This window comes from Schistocerca serialis, chromosome 9 (assembly GCF_023864345.2).
Source record: "Schistocerca serialis cubense isolate TAMUIC-IGC-003099 chromosome 9, iqSchSeri2.2, whole genome shotgun sequence".
NCBI lineage: Eukaryota > Metazoa > Arthropoda > Insecta > Orthoptera > Acrididae > Schistocerca > Schistocerca serialis.
The window spans coordinates 210,015,411-210,042,143 of record NC_064646.1 but is presented as its reverse complement, the minus strand read 5'-3'; the positions used below and the strand labels follow the sequence as shown (position 1 = coordinate 210,042,143).

Sequence of the window (26,733 nt, the reverse complement as noted above, 5' to 3'; positions counted from 1 at the left end):
GGGTAAACATACACTGAACAGAGCAAACTCTCCAAGATGCAATCCTCACCATTTCAGACACAGCGCAGAGTCATTTGGTGCCTACAAGAGTACGAGCACAAATGTTTACTTTTAACGGGCAGACCTAATCCTGACACGCTACATATGGACGCCACAACGAAAGGTGCAGTGACAGTGAGTGGACACAGATAGCAGAGGTAAAATCTGTTACACGAGTTCAGTGGGAGGTAACTAGAGAACGTAAATCCTCCCACACGTAAATCAGTTTGACAGAGCTCTTCGAGGAAAGGGAAGTTTGATTTCAAATGTTGGAAAAGTCTTAAAAGGCATGTGAATGAAGAAACGGTGGAACGCACCTGCGCGAAACGTTCTCTAGAAAGCCACCTAGCTACATCAGACAAGCCAGTAGGGACCAGGCGTCCCTAGCTCGACGGTGCACGCCATTGTACGCAAACACTTCTGCTTGCGTGGTCACAAACATCATTTTTTGGCTCACATTAAGCAAACGATGGGATTTTGCTGTTGCACCTCAGTGCAGTGATCTTCGTTGTTGGATTTACCTTCAACGTTTGTGACAAAGTTGACCGACATAACTGTCGAACAGGGGAAGTGAGGCTCCAGGGGAAGTGTCTGAGTACGGAAGAGACATGCCAAAAGTTAACGTGTAGTTAGGACTACATAAACAAACTCTGATTGGTCCATTTTTATGGAGTCTAAAGGGCAGAAATATCTCGATATGTTGGTGAACTATGCAATTCCACAGAGGCCTTCTGACGTTATTTTTCGAGCACGACTGTGTCCCCCACCCCACCCCATGCCCCCATCCCCTGCCACTATCATGAGGATGTTATCACATTTCTCCATGAGACGTTTCCTGATTCCTGAGCTTTGGATCGGAAGGGGGGGCTCCGCAGTGTTTGGCCTTCTCGGTCTTCCTCTTGATTTTCGTGCATGGAGGTTTAACCTGGGTAGACAAAAGTCGTGGGATACTTCCTTATGTCGTGTCTGACCCCCTTTTGCCCGGCGTAGTGCAGCAACCTTACGTGACACGGAGTGAACAAGTTGCAGAAATATTGAACCAAACTACCTATACAGCCGTCCATAATTGCGGAGGTGTTGCCGATGCAGGATTTCGTGCACGAACTGAAAATGTTCGATAAGATACATGTCGGGCGATCTGGGCGGTCAAATTATTCGCTCGAATTGTCCAGAATGTTCTTCAAACCAACTGCGAGCAATTGTGCACGGTGACATGGCGCATGGTCAGTCACAAAAAATCCATCTTTGTTTGCGAACAAGACACCCATGAACGGCTGCAAATGATTTCCAAGTAGCCGAATATCTAGAGGACCCACTTCACTCCATGTAAACACAACCACATCTGACCATGCCACGGTTTTCCAGTCGTCTATGGTCCAGCCAATAAGATTACAAGTCCAGGAAAGACGCTACAAGCAATGTCGTTCTGCCACGAAAGGCACCCGTGTCGGTCCTCTTCTGCCATACCCTATTAACACCAAATTTCGCCATACTGTTCTAAAGGATACGCTTATCGGACGTCTAGCACTGATGTGGGCGGATATATCACGCAGTTGCTTATCTGTTAGCACTGACAACTTCACGTAAGCGCCTGTGCTTCCGGTCGTTAAGTGAATGTCCTTGGTAAGAGGTAGGGCCTCAGATGTGGTATTCTAGGCACACTCTTGGAATTGTGAATCTCGGAATATTCAAATTCCGTAACGTTGCAGCTGCCCAAGCCAGTCTGCACTATGGAACTCTCTTCATCTCTGCATAACTGCTGCAACCTGCGTCTTCTTGAAACTGTTTATTACAATCAAGCATCGATCTCGCTCTGGAATTCTTACTCTCCACACTTCCCTCCAAATCAAATTAACTGTTACCTGACGCCTCACAATGTGTTCTTTCAACCGATGCCTCCTTTTAGTCAAGTTGTGCTCTAAAGATCTTTTCTCTCCAATTGGTGTTATTACATCGTCAGGCTATTACTTACTCGATCAACACAATTAATCTTTAGCATTCTTTTGTAGCACCGCATTTAGAAATCTTCTGTTCTCTTCTTGTCTCAATTGTTTATCTACTTCATTTTTAGACAAATACATCTGGAAAAGATATTCTAACTCTTTAATTTATATTCGACGTTAACAAGTTACTCTTGCTATTATCACTGTGCGTTTTATATCGTCTCTGCTTTGGATGTTGTTGACTATATTGCTGTCCAAATATCTGTGGTTGTGTACTATTTACAGTGCTTCAGTTTTTAATCTAATTCCCTCAGAATAATCTGTTTCACATGGCCATACTCCATCATCGTTGTTTTCCTTATGTTGGTGTTTACTGCATAATCTTTGTCAAAGATACTATCTGTTTTGTTTAACAGATCTTTGAATATCTTTTCCGTCTCCAACAAAATTACTGTGTCATCACCAAGCTGCAACATTTTCGTTTCTGAGGTCTGAGCTTGAATTCCATTCACAAATTTCTCTTTGCTTTCCTTCACTGCTTGCTCAATGCTAAAACAGGATAACATTAATGACAGGATAAAACCGTGTTTCACTCTCCTGAACCACTGTTTTATTTTCAAATCTTTCCTGACATCTGACTGGAGTCCGGTTTCTGGTACCTTCCGTTCCTATTGCTTTATCCCTGCTACATTTCGAATTTCAGTCTGTCTCCTGCGTTTCTCCAGACCTAGACTGCCCGAGGTTGGATTTTGCCAGTGGTTCTGTTCGCTCGCAAATAATTTATGTTAGTATTTTGCGTAAAGTATAACGGGACATATAAATCTGATTCTTGTTTTCATAAATACTGTTCCATATGTTCGGTGAATGTTTGTTCTGTACTGTGTCTTAAGAATATTTCCCTTTTAGCAATCTTTCGTAACCTATGGAACAGTAAAATGTGACAGTAGTCCAGTAGTCCACATCCGAGGGGTACAGTGTGTGCAGAAACACTGAAATTTTGGATTCACTGAAGAATGACTGGTATTGAACGCTGTGTAACTGGGAAAGTCTTCGTGGTAGAGGAACTAATCTCTTGCTCGCTACAATGCAGGCAGTTTTTCTCTGCAATGCCACAAGCAAACAGTCCGAAGTTAAGAAATGCTTGGGGAACAAATCCTTGGTTGACTACATCTCGCTCTCCCTCAAAAAGCAAACCTATGTACACGGCTTAGTAACATTAATGTGACCACCGCTAATGTCCGACATACATGCATGTCCGAAGAAACGTGGCATCGTAATTTGGGATAATACAGGCACTGCAATATCATAGAAATAAAGATGGGTTTTTCAAAGCGCTCGATATAACAATTAGGAATGTCATCTGATCGTACATATAAAATTAGTATGGCTTTATGCTCCATATAAGATCTGTAGTAATTGCATACTGTGTGCTCACTGATAGTGACAAACACATCAATTGAAAAGTTTAAAAGATAGAACCTATATCTTAAATTAACAAATAAACTAGAAGTAAAAAGAAAACAGCACCAGTGCGAACGCGAATGTTAAACCGGCCAATAGTATAGTAGACGGTTACAACTACAGTCACTATTACGACCCATTCGACTATGTAATTTTATTGTAGCCGTCTGCAATGATTTTTATAGTATATGTCATTTTGATTGACTCTGTAATAGTCACCTCGCATCCAGTAAGGCTTGCATTTGAATTAAAATGACATTTTAAGTAAGTTCAGCCCCGAGTGGTTTTTCATAGCCCGTCTACCGCCACCACCCTTTTGTTTTCCATAAATGATACTTCGCAGGACCCCTCTGAGTGTGGTCGGTTTTGCATTCCCGCCCACACCAGTGCGGTTTTCTTTTTACGTCATGATGCCTTGTTAATTAAAGATACAGGTTACATTAAAATTTTTTTTGATTACTGTTGCTTTCTTACACAGTATGTCATTACTACAATATTTTATATGGAGTGTAGGTCCGTGCTAATTTTGTATGTATAGTCAGACACCATTCCTAATTTTTGTATCGGGCACATTGAAAAAATACGCCTTTATTTCTGGGGCACCGACATTCATTGCTTCTAACCACAGCATGTCATCACTTAATTCGTACTACACCCGCTATCCAGCGTCGAGATCGGTAACTGTAGCGGTTCTCCACCTTTACGTTCACACTCCGCCGGTAGTGCAATGTTGTGTGGCAATCTTGTGAGAATCAAGTTCGCCGCCAATATGCACGGGTGGTATGAGGATATTGTCAACTGTGTGCATTTTGTCAACTGGATTTTTATCAAGATACGTATACCTGTGGAGCGCCTTTTATGTTTTGACTTCAGGTAACGTAACATGGCAATTCCATTAGCAGTTCCCTAACAAATGATGCGTTTTGTATTTTACATAATTGGTGAAATTAATTGTAGCCTCCCTTCCCGTTTCTTAATATATTTATATGTTTCCCATTAGGTCATATGATGGCATCATAAGACTGATGAGACTTGTCGTCTTGGAACAATGGGAAAGTCTGCACTGCGATTGCGGGGTACGAAGTCTGTTCTTCATTCCCAACAGTTTACGACCACGTGCTCTCCGGCCTAGCTGACACATCAGAACAAATGTCTTATGGTTAAGAATACTCTTAATCTTTGTGTTTCTTCATACAAATGTATGAAGCCGAAATCTCCTTCACTAAAGGACGACTGCATTCGTAGCAAGAGAGAGTTATGGCTAGGATGCCGAATATTTTTGGAAAGCTCATCAAACCGAAATCGGCCATTCCTTGGCACGTTGTGGGTGCATGTGCTGGCTTATTCAGTCTTCAATTTTCACGAGATAACAGCTAAAGGGGTAGAGATAGTTTCCAAGAGATTTTGTATTTCAGAAATCCTCACTCGTCTGAACCCTCGGTATGTCGAAGCATGTTGCCTCTGTACGAGGTCACCACCAGCCTCAGAAATGCTGTCTACTAGGAACAAAGGCGTCTGAGCATTTCCTCAAACTAACCACTGAGACGAAAGTAATGCCACCCCCTTAACGTGCCGCGTGTGTCATTCAACGACTTTCCGAGTCCAAATGTGGCGATAATATTTTCGTTCGCCATTTTCACTCTGTTATACATCTTGTTTCCAAACTCAGCGGAGGCATATAAATATTCAATGACAGCAACGTATCAGCTGCTGCATTAAAAACTAGTTACGCGTTTCGTCTGTTATAAATATTGGCGGTAACACTTATATCTTTCCTTGCTGAGTGACACTGGGGAAAATGTAAAAAAAAAAAAAAAAAAAATTAAGTTTGTTTATGTTAGATCTGTCAGAAAATGCACACATAATGTTGTTTGTTTTCTATTTGATGTGGAGTAGACGACATCGTGACTAAGAGGCATCGTAATGCTTCATACACTGAAGCGCCAAAGAAACTGGTATAGGCATCCACTTTTCAAGTACAGAGATATGTAAACAGGCGGAATTCAGAGCTGCGGTCGGCAACTCCTATATAAGACAAGTGTGTGGCGCAATTGTTAGATCGATTAGTGCTGCTACAATGGCAGGTTATCAAGATTTAAGTGAGTTTGAACGTGGTGTTGTAGTCGGCGCACGAGCGATGGGACACAGCATCTACAAATGGCTCTGAGCACTATGGGACTTAACATCTGAGGTCATCAGTCCCCAAGAACTTAGAACTACTTAAACCTAACTAACCTAGGGACATCACACACATCCACGCCCGAGGCAGGATTCGAACCTGCGACCGTAGCGGTCGTGCGGTTCCAGACTGAAGCGCCTAGAACCGCTTGGCCACAGCGGCCGGCTGGACTTTAGGAACCGAATGCCCACTCGTGTACCCTTGATGACTGCACGACACGAAGCTTTACGCCCGTCAACAATAACATTGGACTGATGATGACTGGAGGCATGTTGTCTGGTCGCGTCGTTTCAAATTGTATCGAGCTATGGAGACAATCTGATGAGTCCACGGACCCTGCATGTCGGCAGGGGACTGTGCAAGCTGGCGGAGGCTCTGTAATGGTGTAAGGCATGTGCAGCCGGAGTGATATTGGACCACTGATAATTCCAAATACGACTCTGACAGGTGACAAGCACGTAAGCATCCATTCACGTTCATTGTACATTCCTAAGGACTTGGGCAATTCCAGTAGGACAATGTCTCACCCTACACGTCCAGAATTGCTACAGAGTAGCCTCAGGAGCATTCTTCTGAGTTTAAACACTTCCGCTCGCCATCAAACTCCCCATACATGAACACTATTGATCATATCTGCGATGCCTTTCAACGTGTTGTTCAGAAGATATCCCCAACCCTCGTATCCTTACGGATTTATGGACAGCCCTGCAGGGTTCATGGTTCAGTTCCTTCCAGCACTACTTCAGACATTAGTCGAGTCCATGTCACGTCGTGTTGCGGCACTTCTGCTGGCTCGCGTGGGCCCTACACGATATTAGGCAGGTGTACCAGTCCGTTTGGCATGGATTGAAAGGTACATTTGCAATCGCCTTTCGAAAGAACGATGAACAGATGTATCTACAATGGATGATATTGTAAAACAAGCACTGGCGATTTGACGACCCATATGGCCTGGCATAGTCGGTTCTTCGTCATACACGGCATCTTTGAGTGCTCCTCAAAGAAAGTAGACGAGTAAAATCGAGAAACCTCGCAGGCCATTTGACAACAGTATATCGTTCTATCCAACGTCCAGGAAAGGTCTTATTCAGCCGTTGCTTTGCAATATGGGACGAGTAAACTGGACAACCGTCGTGTTGCAGCCACATACGCTGTCGAATATCAAGTGCTACCTCTTCTAGAAGAACCTTCAGAATTTCCGTTTAGAACGCCTAAGATGAAACTATGTCCCAGAATTTAATTTCCTATGATCAACCCTCCCCCATGAACCATGAACATTGCCGTTGGTGAGGAGGCGTGCTTGGTTCAGCTGAGCGATACAGATAGCCCGTACCGTAGGTGCAACCACAGCGGAAAGATGTCTGTTGAGAAGCCAGACGAACGTGTGGTTCCTGAAGAGGGCAACAGCCTCTTCAGTAGTTGCAGGGGCAACGTTCCGGACGATTGATTGACCTGGCCTTTTAACATCAGCCAAAGCGGCCTTGCTGTGCTGGTACTGCGAATAGCTGAAAGCAAGGGGAAACTACAGCCGTAATTTTTCCCAAGGGCATGCAGCTCTACTGTACGGTTAAATGATGATGGCATCTTCTTGGGTAAGAGGTAAAATAGTCTTCCATTAGGAACTCCGGCCGAGGACTACTCAGGAGGATGTCGTTATCACGAGATCTGAAACTGGCGTTCTACGTATCGAAGTGTGGAATGTCTGATTCCTTATTTGGGCACGTATGTCAGAAAATTTTAAATAGTGAAATGGATAGGTTAATGCTAGGTATAGTGGAAATTAGTGAAGTCCGGTGGCAGGAGGAACAGGACTTCTGGTCATGTGAATACAGGGTTATAAATACAGAATCAAATAGGGGTAATGCGAGAGTAGGTTTAATAACGAATAAAAAAACAGGAGCGCATTATCGTAGCCAAGATAGACACGAAACCAACGCCTACCACAGTAGTAGAGGTTTATATGCCAGCTAGCTCTGCAGATGAGGAGGAGATAGGGGAAATGTGTGATGAGATAAAAGAAATTATTCAGATAGTCAAGGGATACGAAAATTTAATAGTCATGGGGGACTGGAATTCGATGGTAGGAAAAGGAAGAGAGCGGAAAGTTGTAGGTGAATATGGACTGGGGGAAAGGAACGAAAAAGGAAGCCACCTGGCAGAATTTTGCGCAGAGCGCAGTTTAATCACAGCTAACATTCGGTTAAAGAATCATGAAAGAAGGCTGTTTACGTGGAATGGACCTAGAGACACCTGAAGATTTCGGATTTATTATACAATGGTAAGACAAAGAGTTCAGAGGAAATTGTAAGACATTTCCAAAGGCAGATGTGGACCCTGGCCACAATTAATTGGTTTTGAACTGCAGATTAAAACTGAAAAAAAAACTGCAAAAAGGCGGGAATTTAAGTAGACGGGACCTGGATAAACTGAAAGAACGAGTGGTTGTAGACAGTTTCAGAGGGAGAATTAGGGAACGACTGACGAGAACAGGGGAAAGGAATACAGCAGAACAAGAATGGGTAGTTTTGACAGACAAAATAGTGAAGGCAGCAGAGGATCATGACGAGGGCTAGCACGAATCCTTGGGTAACAGAAGAGATATTCAGTTTAATCGACGAAAGGAGGAAATATGAAAATGCAATAAGTGAGGCGGGTGAAAGGGAATACAAACGTCTAAAGAGTGAGACCGACAGGAAGTCCAAATTGGCTAAGTAGGAATGGCTAGTGGACAAATGTAAGGATACGGAAGCATATATCACTAGTGGTAAGATAGATGCTACATACAGAAAAATTAAAGAGACCTTTGGAGAAAAGAGAAGCAGTTGTATGAATAACAAGAGCTCAGATGGAAAACCAAAGCAAAGAAGGGAAAGCAGAAAGTGGAAGGAGTATATAGAGGGTCTCTACAAAAGAGATGTACTTGAGGGCAATACTATGGAAATGGAAGAAGACGTAAATATAGAGGAAATGGGAGATATGATACTGCTTGAAGAATTTGACAGAGGACTTAAAGAACTAAGTAGAAACAGACCAGGAGTAGACAATATTCCGTTAGAACTGCTGATAGCCTTGGGAGAGCCAGCCGTGACGAAACTCTTCCATCTGGTGAGCAAGATTTATGAGGCAGGTGAAATACCTGCTGACTTAAAGAAGAATATAGTAATTCCAATTCCAAAGAAAGCAGTTGACAACAGGTGTGAAAATTGCCGAACTATCAGTTTAATAAGTCACAGCTGCAAAATACTAACACGAATCCTTTACAGAAGATTCGAGAAACTGATAAAAGTCGACGTCGGGGAAGATCCATTTGTATTCCGGAGAAATATAGGAACACGCGAGGCAGTACTGACGCAACAACTTCTCATAGAAGATAGGTTAAGGAAAGATAAACCTACGTTTATAGATTTGTAGACGAAAATGTTGACTGTAATACTCTCTTTCAAATCCTAAAGGCGGAAAGGGCAAAGTATAGGGAGCGGAAAGCTGTTTACAATTTGCGCAGAAACAAGATGGCAGTAATAAGAGTCGAGGGCACGAAAGGGAAGCAGTGGTTGAGAAAGGGAAAGGAGTGAGACAGATTTGTAGCCTATCCCCGCTGTTATTCAATCTGTATATAGAGCAAGCAGTAAAGGAAACAAAAGAAAAATTTGTAGTAGGAATTAAAGTCCATGGAGAAGAAATAAAAACTTTGAGGTTTGCCGATGACATTGTAATTCTGTCAGAGACAAAAATTGGCTGCTAGCACTATGGCACTTAACATCTGAGGTCATCAGTCCCCTAGAACTAAGAACTATTTAAACCTGACTAGCCTAAGGACATCACAGACATCCATGCCCGAGGCAGGATTCGTACCTGCGACCGTAGCGGTCACGCGATTCTAGACTGAAGCGCCTAGAACCGCTCGACCACATCTTACAGGCAGCAAAGGACTTAGAGGAGCAGCTGAACAAAATGGACAGTGTCTTGAAAGGATTGTAACCATGTATGGAAGTAAAACATGGACGATAAACAGTTTAGACAAGAAGATGAAGATTAGATGGGTAGATCACGTAACTAATTAGGAGGTACTGAATAGAGTTGGGGAGAAGAGAAATTTGTGGTACAACCTGACTAAAGGAAGGGATCGGTTGCTAGGACACATTCTGAAGCATCAAGGGATCACCAATTTATTACTGAAGGGAAGCGTGGGGGGTAAAAATCTTAGTGGGAGGCCAATAGATAATTGCGCTAAGCAGATTCAGGAGGATGTAGGTTGCAGTAGTTGCTCGGAGATGAAGAAGCTTGCGCAGGATAGAGTAGCATGTAACGCTGGATCAAACCAGTCTTTGGACTGAAGAACGCAACAGCAACATGATGCCGTAACACACGTTTACTCTCCATGGCCATTGATGTTGAACCTGACGAAGCCAGTGTGGAATTTCGGCTGCTCTGTAGTGAATGTTATCCAAATTTACGTTAGCGTGGTTAGTACCTTTACCTTATCGCTAAAGAACACACCTCGGAAATACCTAGCGTCGTCTCTCGGTTACTAAAGAACAAACGGACAAATATCTATACGACTTTCGAAATCACGGATGTCGAGCGCCTGAATTAGTGACAGATGATAGGGATGGAGATCTGTCCATACAGAATGCGAATGACACTGATCTGGCTGATTCCACATTCTTTGGCAATATGTCTCGTAGCACTGTGCGGAGTCATTAGCTCGTAGCCACAAGAGATCCTTCGTGTTCTCTGCCAGTTGCAATCTTGTCCTCTTTTTTGACGATCAAGCAGGGTTTCCGCACTAGCGTCTTAATAATTCGTGCAGTTTCCTGGCGCGTTGGACACTGGCGATCCGGATAGGTGCCCCTATACCGTTGTACTGTTTTTACGGCATTTCTTTTATAATCACCATACAGTAGTATATCCTACTTCTTCTAATTAGTGTAGACGTCTGCACGAAGCGAATGTTGAAGCAGAAGTGGGCGGCCTGCAGTACAGGCAAGGAAACAGGTAAGCGTGCTGACATTCTGTCGCAGCGTAGCACGAGAGTTCTACTTGGCGGTGTTTGCTACGACATTCCTCGAACCTTTTTACGACCGGGTTCAACGACAACTTTAACAAACGCTATATCACTGTAATTCTTGTCAAGGGCTATCGAATGCAGCTTTAAAGGTATACAGTTGCATTTAAAAAATGGACTAGTTTCGTTCTCTCCGTTGATACCAGCGCTAAAATCGTTAACACATTAAGCAAGGAAAAAAAAAAGACCTTCGTGCCCCTCGAGGATCAAACATTTGCCTAAAACCGCTTTTCGATATGTTAATCGTTCACGAAATAAAAAGTCTGTTACGTCTTACGTGGCTCGCCCTATATATCCAAATACAGAGATGTGTAAATAAGCAGAATACGGCTCTTCGGTCGGCAAAATCTATACAAGACAATAAGTGTCTGTCGCAGTTGTTAGATTGGTTACTGCTGCTACAGTGGCAGATAAGCAAGATTTAAGTGAGTTTGCACGTGGTGTTATAACAGACGCATGAGCGACGGGCCACAACATCTCCAAGGTCTACTAAGCAGACTGCCTACACTACGCCGGTGTGGGATCCTTACCAGATAGGACTTGTTCATAGAAGGTCAGCACGGTTTTATTATTGCGAAATATGGGAGTGAGTGTCATCCCGTAGTACTCTTACGGATTTATGGACAGCCCTGCAGGATTCGTGGTTTCAGTTCCCTCTAGCATTACTTCAGATATTAGTCGAGTCCAGGCGCGGCTCGTGGTTTCTATACTGGGGAAGGCTGCGGCATTTATCGATCGGAGCCAACATAGACCTCGGGTTACGCTACAGATTAGTCTGACATAAACAACTAAGAATTCAGGGGGAGGAAGGTGGGCAGATCACTCTCTACCCATAAATTTACGTATTGTATCTTTTATAATCAGGTACTAAATATCATTAGAAGCTAACTTCGAGTTAAAATCTTTGGTTAGTATTTTTATACATCATTACATTTTCTGACACTTTGCAGCAAATCTTTAATGCGATGAATGTTAATTTTGGGTTGCTTAATATTTTTGGTGTTTTCAGTTCTAAACTTAAGGCGTTTATTGTGGTTTACCTCCGAAGCTCGAAATTTACGAGTTCGCATGACGATACTGTGATGTTTTGGTGATGTCACAGGTCTTGTGCTGTGATTGGGTGGCATGAGCAATCCGAACAACTGCCATATTGATTCATATGTTTGAGAAGCGAACAGTTCGTATTTATTGTGTATTATGAAAATATGCGTTTATGCGAAATAGCGCACTAAAGTTCTCTCCAAAATACGTCATTTTTAGTGCGGTTTGTTGTGCTAAAGTACACAAAATGTGACACTGTAGCGCAACACACTGTACCGGTACCAAAAGTGATTCGTTTCGGAAAATGTCGTCACGTTTATGACTGGCTAAACATGACACTACCCTTTTTTACTCACTTCACGTAATAGGCTACATAGGACTTAATATAAAGAAATTACCTCTTATCAATTATGAATGCACTTTTGCTTACCTCAATTCACTTGTTTATAGCCCGCATCTCGTGGTCGTGCGGTAGCGTTCGCGCTTCCCACGCCCGGGTTCCCGGGTTCGATTCCCGGCGGGGTCAGGGATTTTCTCTGCCTCGTGATGGCTGGGTGTTGTGTGCTGTCCTTAGGTTAGTTAGGTTTAAGTAGTTCTAAGTTCTAGGGGACTGATGACCATAGCTGTTAAGTCCCATAGTGCTCAGAGCCATTTGAACCATTTTGAACTTGTTTATAGACGAAGTCAGCTCGTCTCCCCTTCTGCGCAGTAAAATGGCCTACGACCATTTCATTTAAATTTGGCGGATTCAGTAATTCTTTTTCTAGGGAACACATTGCAAACGCACAAAGTCTGTCCTCATTCATAGTGTTGCGGATGAATGTTTTCACTCGCTTTAACATAGAGAAGCAGTGTGCTGCCTCTCGGGTCGTCATACGAAGGTTACTATTATTTGCAGAAGTTTTACACCTTCAGGAAAAGCTTTAGCCAGATTGTTATCGTAAAGAAAGTTCAACAAGGTCAAAGCACCTGACGCCTTCATAAAATCTTTTCGGCTGTACAACACGTTCAGCTCATGACGTAGATCTGAAGACTGTAAATTGAACAAATTAACAGCTATTTTAAGCTCTTTTTCGGCAAAAATAGTTTGATGTTTTGCAAACAACGATGGATCAAACAGCTGTGCAATCGATAAGTGATCATTGAAACTAAATCGTTCTCTGATCTCAGCTGTGATGAGGTCGCAAAGTTTCGTTAACACACTATTCTTGATTCTGTGAAACTTCCCCGTTTTGCAGTTGGTTCTACCTGTTCCCAGTGATCGTCAGTTTCAAGTGAGGCCCTAATTTGCTGGACAGAATCTGCAAAGTGCAATACATATTCAACAGTTTAGACTGCATCAGTATTCCTATGCTGCAGTTCATAAAGAGAATGTCACAATGAGGCATGACTGTATTAAAATAATGTAACCAGAAGAGGAAATCTTCGTCTTGCAGGAAACCCTTCAGTCCCGTGGCCTTGTTTATTGTATTGTAATCACTGGCATCATCATCAATAATTCTTTCTAGGCACTCAACAATTTCCTTTTGGTATTTGTACACAGTGGTTACGCTCCGTGATTTAAAATTCCATCTGATGGACTGAGGACAGGTAGGAATACGCTTCTTCACTACTTCGTCAAGAATGGCTGTACGGCTAGAAGACCGGTAAAAAAAGGTGGAAATTCCTTCCAAGTTGCTAAAGAAGATCCGCACTTGTTTATTGCCCGTCACACAACGTTCAACAATCAAATTTAACTGATGGGCGTAACAGTGAATAAAGTGAGCATTCCTGTACATTTCTCTAATTCTAGTTTGAACTCCACTTTTATGGCCACTCATTAACAGGAGCACCGTCGTAACACTGAGTTATCAGTTTTTCAGGTGTTTCATGTACATTCATTTTCTCTAGCTCACAGAGAACAGCTGCAGTTACATCGTCTGCACTGTGACTTTTTGGGCGTACAAAGGAAATAAATCTTTCATTTATTTGTCCCAGTAGCTCATAGCGAATTATTAGGACCAATTGTGACAAATTTGCACAGTTAGTAGTTTAATCAACTTCTATTGCGAGAAAGTTTGCCTACGACAGTTCACTCCTGATGAGATTGAGGCATGCCCCATAAATTGATTCCACGAGTTCATTTTGAATTGTCTTCGATAGGCCTAAGAAAACACGGTTTTCTGATTTCTCAATGTGCTGCTTCAAGACGCAGTCCAGTTCTGCCATAAGACTGACTAATCCTCGAAAAATTCCTGGGCTTTTGGAATCTTCTGTTTCGTCGTGGCCCCTTAAGGCAAGCTCGAATTTGCTGCAAAATTTAATACAGTCTATCAGTTTACCCAGAATATACCTATTTTTTGATACATTTTCATTACATAGCTTTATATAACGGCGGTAAGCACTGTCTAATTGGCACATAATGTTCACTTTCCCTAGCACTGAAAACTCAATGAAACCATTTAAATGTTTTTCGCTGGAATTATGTTTTTTCTCCTTTGCGTGAAAATTCTTTAAGTCAGTGATACCAGTTTCAGTCCGGGCACTATCAGTACTCTTTGTAAGAAGACAGGTGAATCAGAAAAATGCATCTTTCACTTCACAACCACACAACCACTCAGCTGGATCGTACATAGCTCTATTAAAACTACGTTTGTATCCCTGCCGAGATTTGCACTGTTTCTGTACTTGACTGGTCGTTAGATCGGGTCTGGGTGCACCAAGTTCTTTCACTTTCATCCTATGGCCGTGTTACAAGTTTTTACCTATTAAATTGCACACTGAATTCATATTGCGCTGGTTTCACACTCGCGGTATGTCGCAGATATTCACAAGCAAGTAAAACTCACTAAAATCTTGCAAAATACACTCCAAAAACGAAACTTGCTATGATCACACGGTATCAACAAAAGCATTCAGCATCAGCAAGCACGGAAAGTAAAGTAACGGGACAAATTTCGCGCGCTTTGTCCTCTAATCACTTATGAAACTCTCGCTAGATGGCAGTACTGATATGTTACTGTAGTCTAGTGCACTCTGGCGGGATATTTGCAAACTTATTCTAAATGTGGATAAAATGGCCAATGGCAGAAACAAAACAACTATCTAAAACAATATCAAAACAGTAATACTAAACGTCGATTAATGACGCATTGAAGCGTAGTAGAGATGTGCAGAGACAGAGATTGGATAGCGAAGTTTCGGCCACTCTACATTCCTTTATTACATAGATAGTGGAACGTGAAAAACGTGTGGTGGTTGGTATGACACCCTTAGGCTGCAATCTCTGAGCCTTCGGGTCGCCCATAAAGAGCAGTACTATGTAGAAGCCATGCCCCCAAACCGCTACTACATTCAGCTTACGGACGTTCCAAGGCGCAACCTAAACACTACTAACCGTTCGGAAATCATCTATGGATACAAACAGTTCCAAAAACGTTGACCGTCTTTATTTTAATCGGAATTGGAAATATGCGAAATTCGTCCTGATAATTTAAATCATGTAACACGTTCTTGCGAAATTTACTTTAACATATATTTTGGGGCGGCTCCGCCTCAGAGCCTTTAATTACGAGCCGCGCCTGGTCGAGTCCATGAAACGTCGTGTTGCGACACTTCTGTTTGCTCGCGCGTGCCCTAAAGGATATTGGGCAGATGTACCAGTTTCTTTGGCTCTTCAGTGTGTATATATATACCGGGTGGTCGGAAATTCCCGTTACAAACTTCTAGGACTTGCAGAGGGGAGTGAGTACGTAATATTTTGAATAGGAATACAGCCGGCCAGAGTGGCCGAGCAGCTCTAGACACTACAGTCTGGAACCACGCGACCGCTACGGTCGCAGGTTCGAATCCTGCCTCGGACGTGGATGTGTGTGATGTCCTTAGGTTAGCTAGGTTTAAGTAGTTCTAAGTTCTAGGGGACTGATGACCTCAGCAGCAGTTAAGTCTCATAGTGCTCAGAGCCATACGAACCATTTGAATATGAATACATGTCCGGAAACGTTCCGTTTTCGTGCTACAGCCGTTTGAAAACATGTTTACTACGTAGGTTTGCAACAGGATAGTCATAGTAATGGGGGCTTACATCAGATCGGCTGACATCCTATCCTACCTCACTGACCTGGTTTAGACTCATTCATGCGTCTGTCAGTGTTGGAGCAACATGGTTGAGTACAAGTTTGCAGAAAACACCGACATGATCTTTCTGAAGGGCGAAACTCACGGCAATGTAAGAGCTGCTCGTCGCCTTTATCAAGATAGTTCTCCACAACTTCAGACCATATCGCGTACCCTTTTCGCCACAATCACGCAGCAGTTTCGAAAAAGGGTATATTCACCAGCAGCAGGAGTGACTGTCCTGCCCCAGGGAGCCCCCACACGCCCGAGTTGGAAGAGGCGTTAGTGCATCACATTGATGAGAACCCATCAACAAGTACACGAGTAGTCTCATTGTCTATTAAAGAATATAACTATAAAACAAGTGATTTACTGGATCACGCCCACTCAACAACTTGTAAAAATGGTCGCATTAGCAACACGTTTCCAAATGGTTGCAGCACGGAAAAGGTACGTTTCTGAACATGGGTTCCTATTCAAAATATTATGCACTCCCTCCCCACTACAAGCCCTAGAAGTTTGTAACGGGAATTTCCAACCACAACTTAAGAGTAAGTGTAACAATATATTGTTAAAAACTTTCCCTGGAGACGTCAAATTACATACTGTAGATTTCTTATATCAATGCAAATTGTGTGGATATGTGTGTGTGTATGTGTATGTGTGTTGAAATAAAACAAGCCATTGTTTTACATTCCTTTTTCGATATCCTAATGAAATACTCTCCCAAGATGCAATTCATTGAAAGTTTCGTAATTCCAATTGTATCTAATAAGTGATTTTGTATAAAACATGAAATTTCATAAAATTTATTATTTCATGTATTTACTAGTATGTTATGCTTGTCCAATGTATAATAGCATTTTTATGCATTCACTAATCAAGCTACAATTAAGAAAAAGCAGGTTGGCATTTTTACCATTATTTCGTATAATGTGATGTATATCTTATGTAAGAATCTTTTGTATTCTATACTCCAGTTTGGGCATAAAATACGAAAGTTTGTGTATATAGTTATTCATAATAACTTTGAACTTTTAATAGTTAATTTTATAAATTTGCATTATAGTTTTGTTAACTTCATTTTTAAGAACATATAAATAGGGGGAGCAGAAAGTTCAAGAAAGCTCAGTTGCAGACGGTTCACAGATGTGACAACTGTGTTGCACATCAGTGTAATAATATAATTGTTGTACTATGGTTTTGTGACTATGTAGCCTGTTATGTGGAGTGAGCTCCCACCAAGACGACGTTGTGAAGCTTGTCACTAATAAATCGCTATAAAACGACTTGGTACCTGGTCTATTTCATGGAATTCACGTAACAAGATCCAGATTGCAGATGAAGTTGACCGGGATGACGACTTCAGCAGCAGCGGCAGGAAGCAGATTACTCCGAGTTACACCTAAGATATGTATAAGAAATGAACTAAACTTTATATGTCACTGCAGAACTAATTACTAAAGTTTAATGTTTGGAAACTGTTCTAGCAGTAAACATATGTAATTGTCTCAAAGGTATCTTTGAGCGGTGGAGGCCAAAGTGTTGAATAAAGATCACATGTTCTTGATGTCATTGGAACACAAGTATAACAAGAAACTTTTGAAATTCTCTGTTTAATCAAATAATCTTTCAATGATTGTTTCTGCGACAGTTCCAGTCTCCCCCATGCCACTGCCAAAAATTTCCTTACAATGGTGGAGGAGCTGGGATAGTCGTAAGTCTATATGGAGTGCTAATACCCGTGAAATTCCAGGTGCCGTGAATAAATGAAAGATGAATCTTGTTTATATGTGGACGGAAGAAAAGTAACAAAAACTGATGCTCCACTCTAAGGACTTGCGACATCGCCAATGGACAAAAGATGAGCATTCTGTTTCTCAATTATATTGGTTTGGAACGAATTCATTGTTAATTTCAGTTGTTCAATGGTTACAAAGTGCTACGACAAATCTGTAATAGTTGTAGTACAAGGTTCTATCCATGTGACGATTCGTGGGTAGAGAACACAATTTACTGAATTTGAGCATTGTTGCACGTCTGATACTCCCATTAAGAGTGAGAATAATAATCTTCAAGTACCTATGACCACTAGGTTGAGTAGGTAAATTTATGCTTCGACTCCGAACTTAAATTCTGAAACTCATAATCACGAAAATGCGTCACGCTGTTCATGTTCCCCTGTACACGGCTTTGAACAATCAGTCCAACCTATAAATTTAATTAAACAGTTATCCCAATTTTTCGATACTAACCTGTTAGATCGTTGCAAGAAAGTAGAGAAGAATGTCAATCAGAACATAAAGAATGTTAATCAGGACATAGATAGTAACTTTCAGAAAGTCTATGCAAGTTAGACTCATTCAAACAGAATTTGGGTACAACCAATACGAATTTGGCCGACGCTACATTCGTGTCGACAATATTGAAACAAAAGTTGATTGTTTAAGTAAAGATACCGACTCAGAAGTAAATATAATAAATGATAGAATACATGTCGTTGAGTAACGGGTCAGATTCACAGAAACAAATGTTATCGATCAGTTGATCAAGAGCAGGAAAGCAGAAATTAAAGCTGTGCAGGAATATGTTACTTCCGAAAGTCAATATGTAGACGAGAAACTGAAATTTAACTCCTTATTAGTTGCAGAAGAGGTTAAATCTGTAAACGTTGAGTCAGTAACCCGAAACTTTAAAACAGTCAACTTAAGAGTAAGTGTAACAATGTATTGTTAAAAACTTTCCCTGGAGTCGTCAAATTGCATCCTATAGATTTCTTATATCAATGCAAAGACAGTTTCACACATGGTATGCCAGAAACATAAAAAATGAAAGTAGCTAAGCGTTTTCTGAGATCCTGGGCAAATCAGATTGTAAGCCCTGAAATGACTTTTGAACAGTTTGAAACATGGTTTTTTAATAAATTGTGGACTAAAAGCAGTCAAGCTAGGAAAAAGTCTGAATTTTGAACGGCAGCAAATGAAAAGAACGGAAATTAAGCATGAGTGAGTTTTGTGAAATACAGCTAAGAAAACTGATGCATCTAGACAAACCTTTAGACCAGATTGATGCACTGAAACGACGTCCACCAAACCGGGTTCAGTGGAGCCACTTCACTAGATTGAAGAATTTTTGAAGTACATGGATAGGTTAGACTATTAATGGCAAAGTCATGACAGGTCAAACAATCTAAGTAGGGGACAGTAGCAACAGCAGAGTGGTGGGTTCTTTCAAAATCAAAATTATCATAACAATAACAGACAAAATCACTATGGTAACAGGAACAGTGGTTAAAATAGCAACAATTATAGACAAAACACCAACTCCAATTAGAACAGACAGTATAGACAGGAAAACGAGTAACTAGCTCATTGTGGGCCTGTCAGTTTGAGGTGAGGTGAAAAACTCATAACCAGGCTAAGAGCAGGAGAAACAGACAAAGGTCACACCACCAACATCATACAGATAACAATAGGAACTGTCACGTTAATAATGTAAAAAAGCACTATGAATGTTGGAAACTATATGTTGAAAGAAGTGAGTAAAGATGACAAAAAGACACAAAATAACTATAAGCTTAGTGAAGAATACCTGACAAATTTATTTGACTACAAGTGTGTATCCCAGGATTATTATAATGATGATTATAGTATTACTAGTTTATTAGTTAATGATGATGACCCTGTTTCGTTTGGTCTAGCAGAAAGCCAACATGATAACCTTGTACCCAAAAATATTTATGATTTAGTTACTGATTCAGATGATGATGTAGCAGTAGAGAGATTTGATGTTGTGCATGTGACTCAGGTGATGATGATGATGATGATGATGATGATGATGACAATGACATTAGTTTAAAGAGGAGCCTGATGGACGATTATTGTAGAAGTATTGGGAGATGAAGTTAATAATAATCAATTAGTTGGTATTGATGACTTGATGAGTGATGGTGAGGTACATGGAAGTCAGTGATCTTCTGTTGATGTCAGTGAGATTTTAGCTAAGAGTAATGATAAGAGTTACAAACTACGCAGATAGGTTACAATTTATAGAGGTTTCAAATAAGCAAGTAGTCAGTGAAGTGAAATGTAGCAGTGAAGAAGACCATTTGGAATTTGGGAATAATGGAGGCATGGAACACACACGAATAAACGATGAGGTAAGTAAAAATTCAGGCAGTCAGTAAGGTATAATTAGTGAGCACTGTTCCTAAGAAAGCAATAGTTTGTCAGATCCAGAAGAAATTCAGTATAATAATGATATGTCTTTGCATAATTTACTAACAGTTTCAGTGAATAACCAACAGTCATGCATTAGTTTAGATTTTAAAGAAACAGAAGGTGATCTATTAATGGAGAAATAAACAAGAGGTATCTGGTAGTCCATATTTTGAAATAACAACTGAGAACTGGAAAGGTATATGACTAATAGACACAGGTTATTTGTTGTATATCTGGTAAATTAAGAGAATGGTTGAAAAACAGTGCTTCATACATTGAATTTCCTGTAACAGGTGTTAAGATTAAGGGAGCTACAGGTAAATGCAGCAAACCAATTTCCAAACAGGCTTTGATATCATTTTTAATTGGGGATTTATTGTTTGAACAAGGATGTTTAAACGAGGATGTTTTGTGGTGGTAGACCTAAATGAAAATATTCTGTTGGGCATGAAATGGATGATAAAAAAAATGCAATTTTTGATAGGGAAAACTTAAAAATATGTTTCACAGAATCAAATTATGGTAGTTCTGATGAGGCCAAAGTACATTTAAAGTGTACAGGAAATTGCAGTAATTAGATAAAAGAAAGTGAATTTTATGATGACATGTGCATTGAAGGTTGAGAGGAGGAACAGGAGGACAATTTTGATAGTAATAGTTTTTCACAGTTAGTGATAAAGTAAATAATGCAGATAGCTTACCCAACTCTGAGAGAGAAGATGTAGACCAGTTTCAATGGGAATATTGTGACATTTTTGGTAATAAGCCAGGAAGAGTTAAAAATTTTGCTTTCAAATTAAAAATGAAACAGCATGATCCATTTTTTGTCAGTCGATATGGGGTCTCTATTTGCAAAAGAAAATTAGTGGAGAGAGAACTGCAGAAGATGCAAACATGGAGGATAGTGGAAAGGAGTAGCAGCCAGTACAGTAATCCACTGGTTGTTGTTTCTAAGATAGATGGAAGTGTTAGGCTTGTTTAGGATTCTCAACATTTGAACAAATACCTTGAACAGGAAACTGACCATCTGGTAACCATGGAGCAATTATTAAATAAATTCAGTGACACAAAATATTTTTCTAGTCTAGATTTGACAACAGGATTTCATCAAATTGTTTTGGATCCAAATTCAAGACAGTATTCTGCAATACTATATAATGGAAAAAGCTATCGATATCATGTGGTGCCATTTGGAGTTAACATTTCAGTTGTTGAATTTATCCGTGCTTTAGATTATGTCTTACATAGGGAATTATTGTCCAAATTGGAAATTTATGTGGATGATATTTTAGTAACTAGTAACCTGTGGGAAGAACATGTTGAAATTTTAAGCCTAATTGGAAAAAAATTAGACAATGGATATGACTTCCAAATGTAAATTTGGAGTGACAGAATTAAAATTTTTGGGCCACACTATTAGTGAAAAGGGGATTCTGCCTGACAAAGATAAACTCATTGCCATATAGGAATTTCTGGTACCTAAAAATAAAAAGCAACTTAGGTCACTTTATGGTTTGGCAACCTTCTACCAAAAAATGTATGTACACAGGCAGTAAATGCATCATGTCTCAGAAAACTTCTTAAGAAAAATTCAGTTTGGGAATGGTCGACAATATGTCAAGAGGCATTAAATGAAATTAAGAAGCAACGTTGCAACAGTAAAATCCTTCACAGCATTACCATTTGGTCTAATAACTTATGGAAGTGATTATCGGCTTGGGGGTCATCTTTTTCAGCAGAAAAAGTCAATGGGGCTATAGAACACATTTCAATCAGTTTTGCCAGCAGAGGATTACAGAAACATGAGAGAAATTATATAGTCATAGCTATTGTCTGGGGCTTTGAAATGTGTAAGAGGTACCTAGTTGGTCATAAAACAATAGTTTTCTCTAACCACAAAGCTTTGAGCTACATACAGAAATGCTAACTTTTTCATGACAGAATTACTAGGTGGGCTATTTTCCTACAACAATTTGACTACACAATACATTACATAAATGGAGACAATATGTGATAGCTGATGCTCTCTCTTGATTACTAGTGGGGGGTGAACAGGAAAATGAAAACTTACAGAGCAACAAAAATTTTCTGATCATGCACATGCGGAGAATAAAAGGGGAAAAGATAATTACTAATATCTGTAACCAACTAGATATAACCAAAATCAAGATGGGTATGAAAAAGTGAGATTATGTTATCAGGTTTTTAAAGGGTTTCTATTTGAAAGAAGCAGTCCCGACTCAGACAGCTGGAAAGTATGCTGGCCCAAACAACACATAGATACATGAATTAAATACATACACCAACGCTATGGACACTGTGGCATGATGAAATGTATGCAAAAACTGAAGGAAAATGTATATTTCAATAATATCTCTAGAAGAATTAGGGATTGTCTGTTAACTTGTGACGTCAGAGAGTTAAGGTCTCCAATCAAGAGCATCAGGGTTTTAGGCAAAGTAAGTCTGAATTAATTGGCATTAATTTATTTGGAAAACTACCTCCTCTAACGATGGTCCTTGTTATTTTTAATTGCAGCAGATCTGTTTTCGAAATTTATCGAATTGTATCCACTGAGGAAATCAACCAGTAGGAAAATTATTCAGTCTTTTACTAAAGATTATTTCTTGAAAGTGGGTAAGCCACAGATAATCTTATCAGATAATGGCAGTCAGTTCACTTCAGCCATATGCAAGGAATTTACTAGCTATGAAAAGATAAAACATATTTTAATATCTATTTATTCATCATTGTGCAATCCAACAGAGGTACATACTGTGCCAAAGATCACACAACCTGGTCTCAGTATCACAATCAATTTGAAGATGTACTGAATAATTAACAACACACTACCACAGGATTCACACCATTTGAAACAGTATGATAAAAAGCCTGAAAAAGTTTTTAATAGACTTGTTGGTTACCCTACTCATACTGCAATCACTGCAAATGACAGAAACAAAATTGTTAGGGAAAATATGGAATTATGCCACAAGAAAAGGAAACAAAAACATGATAAGGAGCTTAAAATCATTCAATATAACGTAGGTAATCTGGTATTAACCAAAAATTATGAAAAATCTAAAGCTACTAATAAGGAGATATAGGAATTTTTTGATATTTACATTGCATCATTTGAAATTGTAGAGATACCTCTTCCTAATACTTACCTTTTGATGTATCCTAGGTCAAAGAAGTTGTTTGGAGTGAGAAATATTACTCAGCTGAAACCATATATTCAAAAACTGTAAACCATCAGGGGGGTACACATACACTTTGTGTACCATGTGTGTTTCATATGCAAGGTGCCCCAGCTAATGTGACATTTGCTTAACAGAAACACACCAGTGTCACATTACACATACACAGCTTAAATACACATCTATTAGTAACTGAAGATAACTATCAAATTTTTTTGAACACGAGTATCACATTCTGAATTCTATGTTACATTATAACAATGAGAGCAGATCTGAAAAGATTTTCTGTAATTTTAAAACATAACTAAATGATTATGTGAGCACACAAGCGTATTTTAAAATTTTGCTAGATTATTGGATACTACATTGAATTTTCTGTACTAAACTTCAGGTTTACAAACTCAAGAATTTTCAGGAATTTGCCTGATGACTGAGCACTTTTTTGTGTTTAATTTTCAAATAAGTAGAGGATAAAACTTATTGTGAGGTGATGGATTTTACAGAATATGATTTTTGAATACATTTTACTGTACCATGATGAAGAGAATTTGAGCAAATTAATAGCGAGAAAGATAAATTCTACCTGTGTCAAACAAGAGCAAAGTGGAAATGAAGTTTGAAAGTTTTAAAGGGTACGCAGAACACAATTTTCATATTAACAATATTTCACATGAAAGGTGAAGATTTGTGGCAAGAGATGCTGTGTTCTAGAACCAAGAAGAAACATTTGAAATTCTGCTATGCAGTCTTATGTTTAATGTTGTGACCAAACACTTAATGGTTTTGATATACTCAGAGTAAGAATTTCTAAAGGTACATTTGTGTTACACACAATTTAAGATAAAACAGAAAAGTTAGAGAGGGAACACTCATAGATTGCATTTATCAGGGAGTTATGTACATATTTGTTTCTAGACTTATACACAGAGGTTGTTATGTGCCTTTGTGGATTGAAATATTGAGGTAAAAATGATTTGGAGGAAACTGAATGAAACACTAAAAAAGTATTAGCATTTTAGAATGGTTTTCTTTGCATATTGTTGTTTTACTCATATATGACTTTTACATAGATTTTTCACAAGATACAGAAGATTGCAACACTTAATGATAAGATATTGCCACATGTGAGGAAGGGAAAACAGTAACACACAGTTCAAAAAGAATTCTGTATGGGAGAGAGAGGAAACAAGATATGTAATATTTAAATATATTGACATAATTTTGTTCCACTGACATGAAATTGCCAGCATTTGCTTCAAAAGTTTTCTATGAGATGTAATAGAACCTCAAATATGGTTTTGTTACAAGAATAATAATGAAAAATTTATCTTAAGTTGGACTTTATTTGCCCATGTGTTGTCAGTTTTTATAAAAAGCTGTCTGGTTTGTCGTTGGGTTATCAATTTTGCCCTAACACTGTCAGATGTCCTAATGCCGTCAGATTTTCTCTTAATGGTGTCAAAGAGGAAGGGTCTTGGTACTACTGTGTTAGATAAAAGAAGGATCTGGCACACAACTTACAGTGAAAGTCGTTGCATTGATGAAATGTTGACTGACAATCAACTGAGACTGTACAAGTTGAAATACTAATGAAACTTACTTGAATTTGTAAATGAATATTTTGTCGCCATTTCGTCCAAGACAAATATTACACTATATCCAAATGAAAATGACTGAGACTCAGGAAATGAGCAATACATGATAAAGAAATTATTCTTATGAATACAGTAAAATAATTTCTTGAAATGTAAATCCAATTATGTAATTTCTCATATTTTTACGAAATTTGATCTTATTTATATATGTCTTCTTATGAATAGGTATTTATGTATCAGTATTTTGTGAGCTGATGCAGATTGGAACATTGAGGAAAATGACTGCGACTCAGGAGATGAGCAATACATCATAAAGAAACTATTCATATAAATATTGTAAAATAATTTGTTGAAATGTTAATCAAATTATGTAATTTCTCATATTTTTTTACGAAATTTGATCGTATGTGTACGTGTCTTCTTACGTATAATATTTATGTATCAATGTTTTGTGAGCTGATGCAGATCGGAACATTGAGGTCAACTGTAAAGTGAAGCCTGAAAAGTAATTCAAGGATTCTTGTTTGAAACAAAGAGACAAAGAAAGTGAAATGCAAGAACCATAAAATGGGTGATGCGAAAGAAAACTTGGAAACCAATTCCATGAAGACTGTACACAAGGATTAAAAACATGTCACTGTACTCAGTGTCTTTAAAGAATTTTATGTACATTAGTTGTAATGTTTATTCTTTTTGTAGCACTTATGATTATTCTCCATTTTTATTTCTAAAGAAGAGCTTTGGCTCTCACAGGTACCCAAACCTCTTTTGGGGGGCTATTGAAATAGAACAATCCCTTGTTTTACATTCATTTTTCGGTACCCTAACGAAATACTCCCCGAAGAGGCAAATCATTTGAAGTTTCGTAATTCCAATTGTATCTAATAAGTGATTTTGTATAATACATTAAATTTCGTAAAATTTACTATTTCATTTGTTTACTTCTATGTCATGTTCGTCCAATATATGCTAGCATTATTTTGAATTCACTAATTAAGCCATAATTAAGAAAAATTAAGTTGGCATTGCTGTTTTTCACTATTTTGTATGATGTGGTGTATATCTTATGAAAATTCTTTTATATTGTATACGCCAGTTTGGGCATTAAATAGGAAAAGTTTTGTCTATAGTTTTTCATAATAACTTTGAACTTTTAATTTTTAATTTTATAAATTTGCACTGTAGTTTTGTTAACTTCATTGTTAACAACATGTAAATAGGGGAAGCAGAAGGCTAAGGAAAGCTCAGTTGCAGACAGTTCACAGACGCGACCATTGTGTCGCACGTCAGTGTAATAATCTAATTGGTGTATTATGGGTTTGTTACTATGTAGCCTGCCTGTTACGTGGATGGAGCTCCCACAAAGAAGAAGTTGTGCAGATTGTCACTAATAAACCGCTATGAAACGACTTGGTACCAGCATTATTTCATGGAATTCACGTAACTAGACCAGATCGCAGATTAAATTGACTGTGACGACGACTTGAGCAGCAGCTGCAGGAAGCAGATTACTCCAAGTTACACCGATCTAAGATATGTATAAGCATGAACTAAACTTTATATGTCACTGCAGAACTAATTACTAAAGTTTAATGTTTGGAAACTGTTCTAGCAGTAAACATGTGTAATTGCCTCAAAGTTATCTTTGAGTGGTGGAGGCCAAAGTGTTGAATAATGATCACACGTTCTTGATGTCATTGTAACACTAGTATAACAATAAACTTTTGAAGTTCTCTGTTTAATCAAATAATCGCTCAATGATTTTTCTGTTATATTCCAGCCTCCCCACTGCCAAAAAGTTTCGTTACAGTGTGTGCGCGCACACATAATGTGCAGTCAACTTGGACAGATACATACTACGTGCATATATGACAAACACATACAGGCACACATAA

The 26,733-nt window shown here is 39.3% G+C and overlaps 1 protein-coding gene across 1 annotated transcript in view; it reads right to left on the bottom strand.

Annotated features, from left to right (window-relative positions):
- LOC126419889 (uncharacterized) overlaps nt 1-26,733 on the bottom strand; it is a 92,565-nt gene that overhangs the window by 17,499 nt on the left and 48,333 nt on the right. The window lies entirely within an intron of this gene.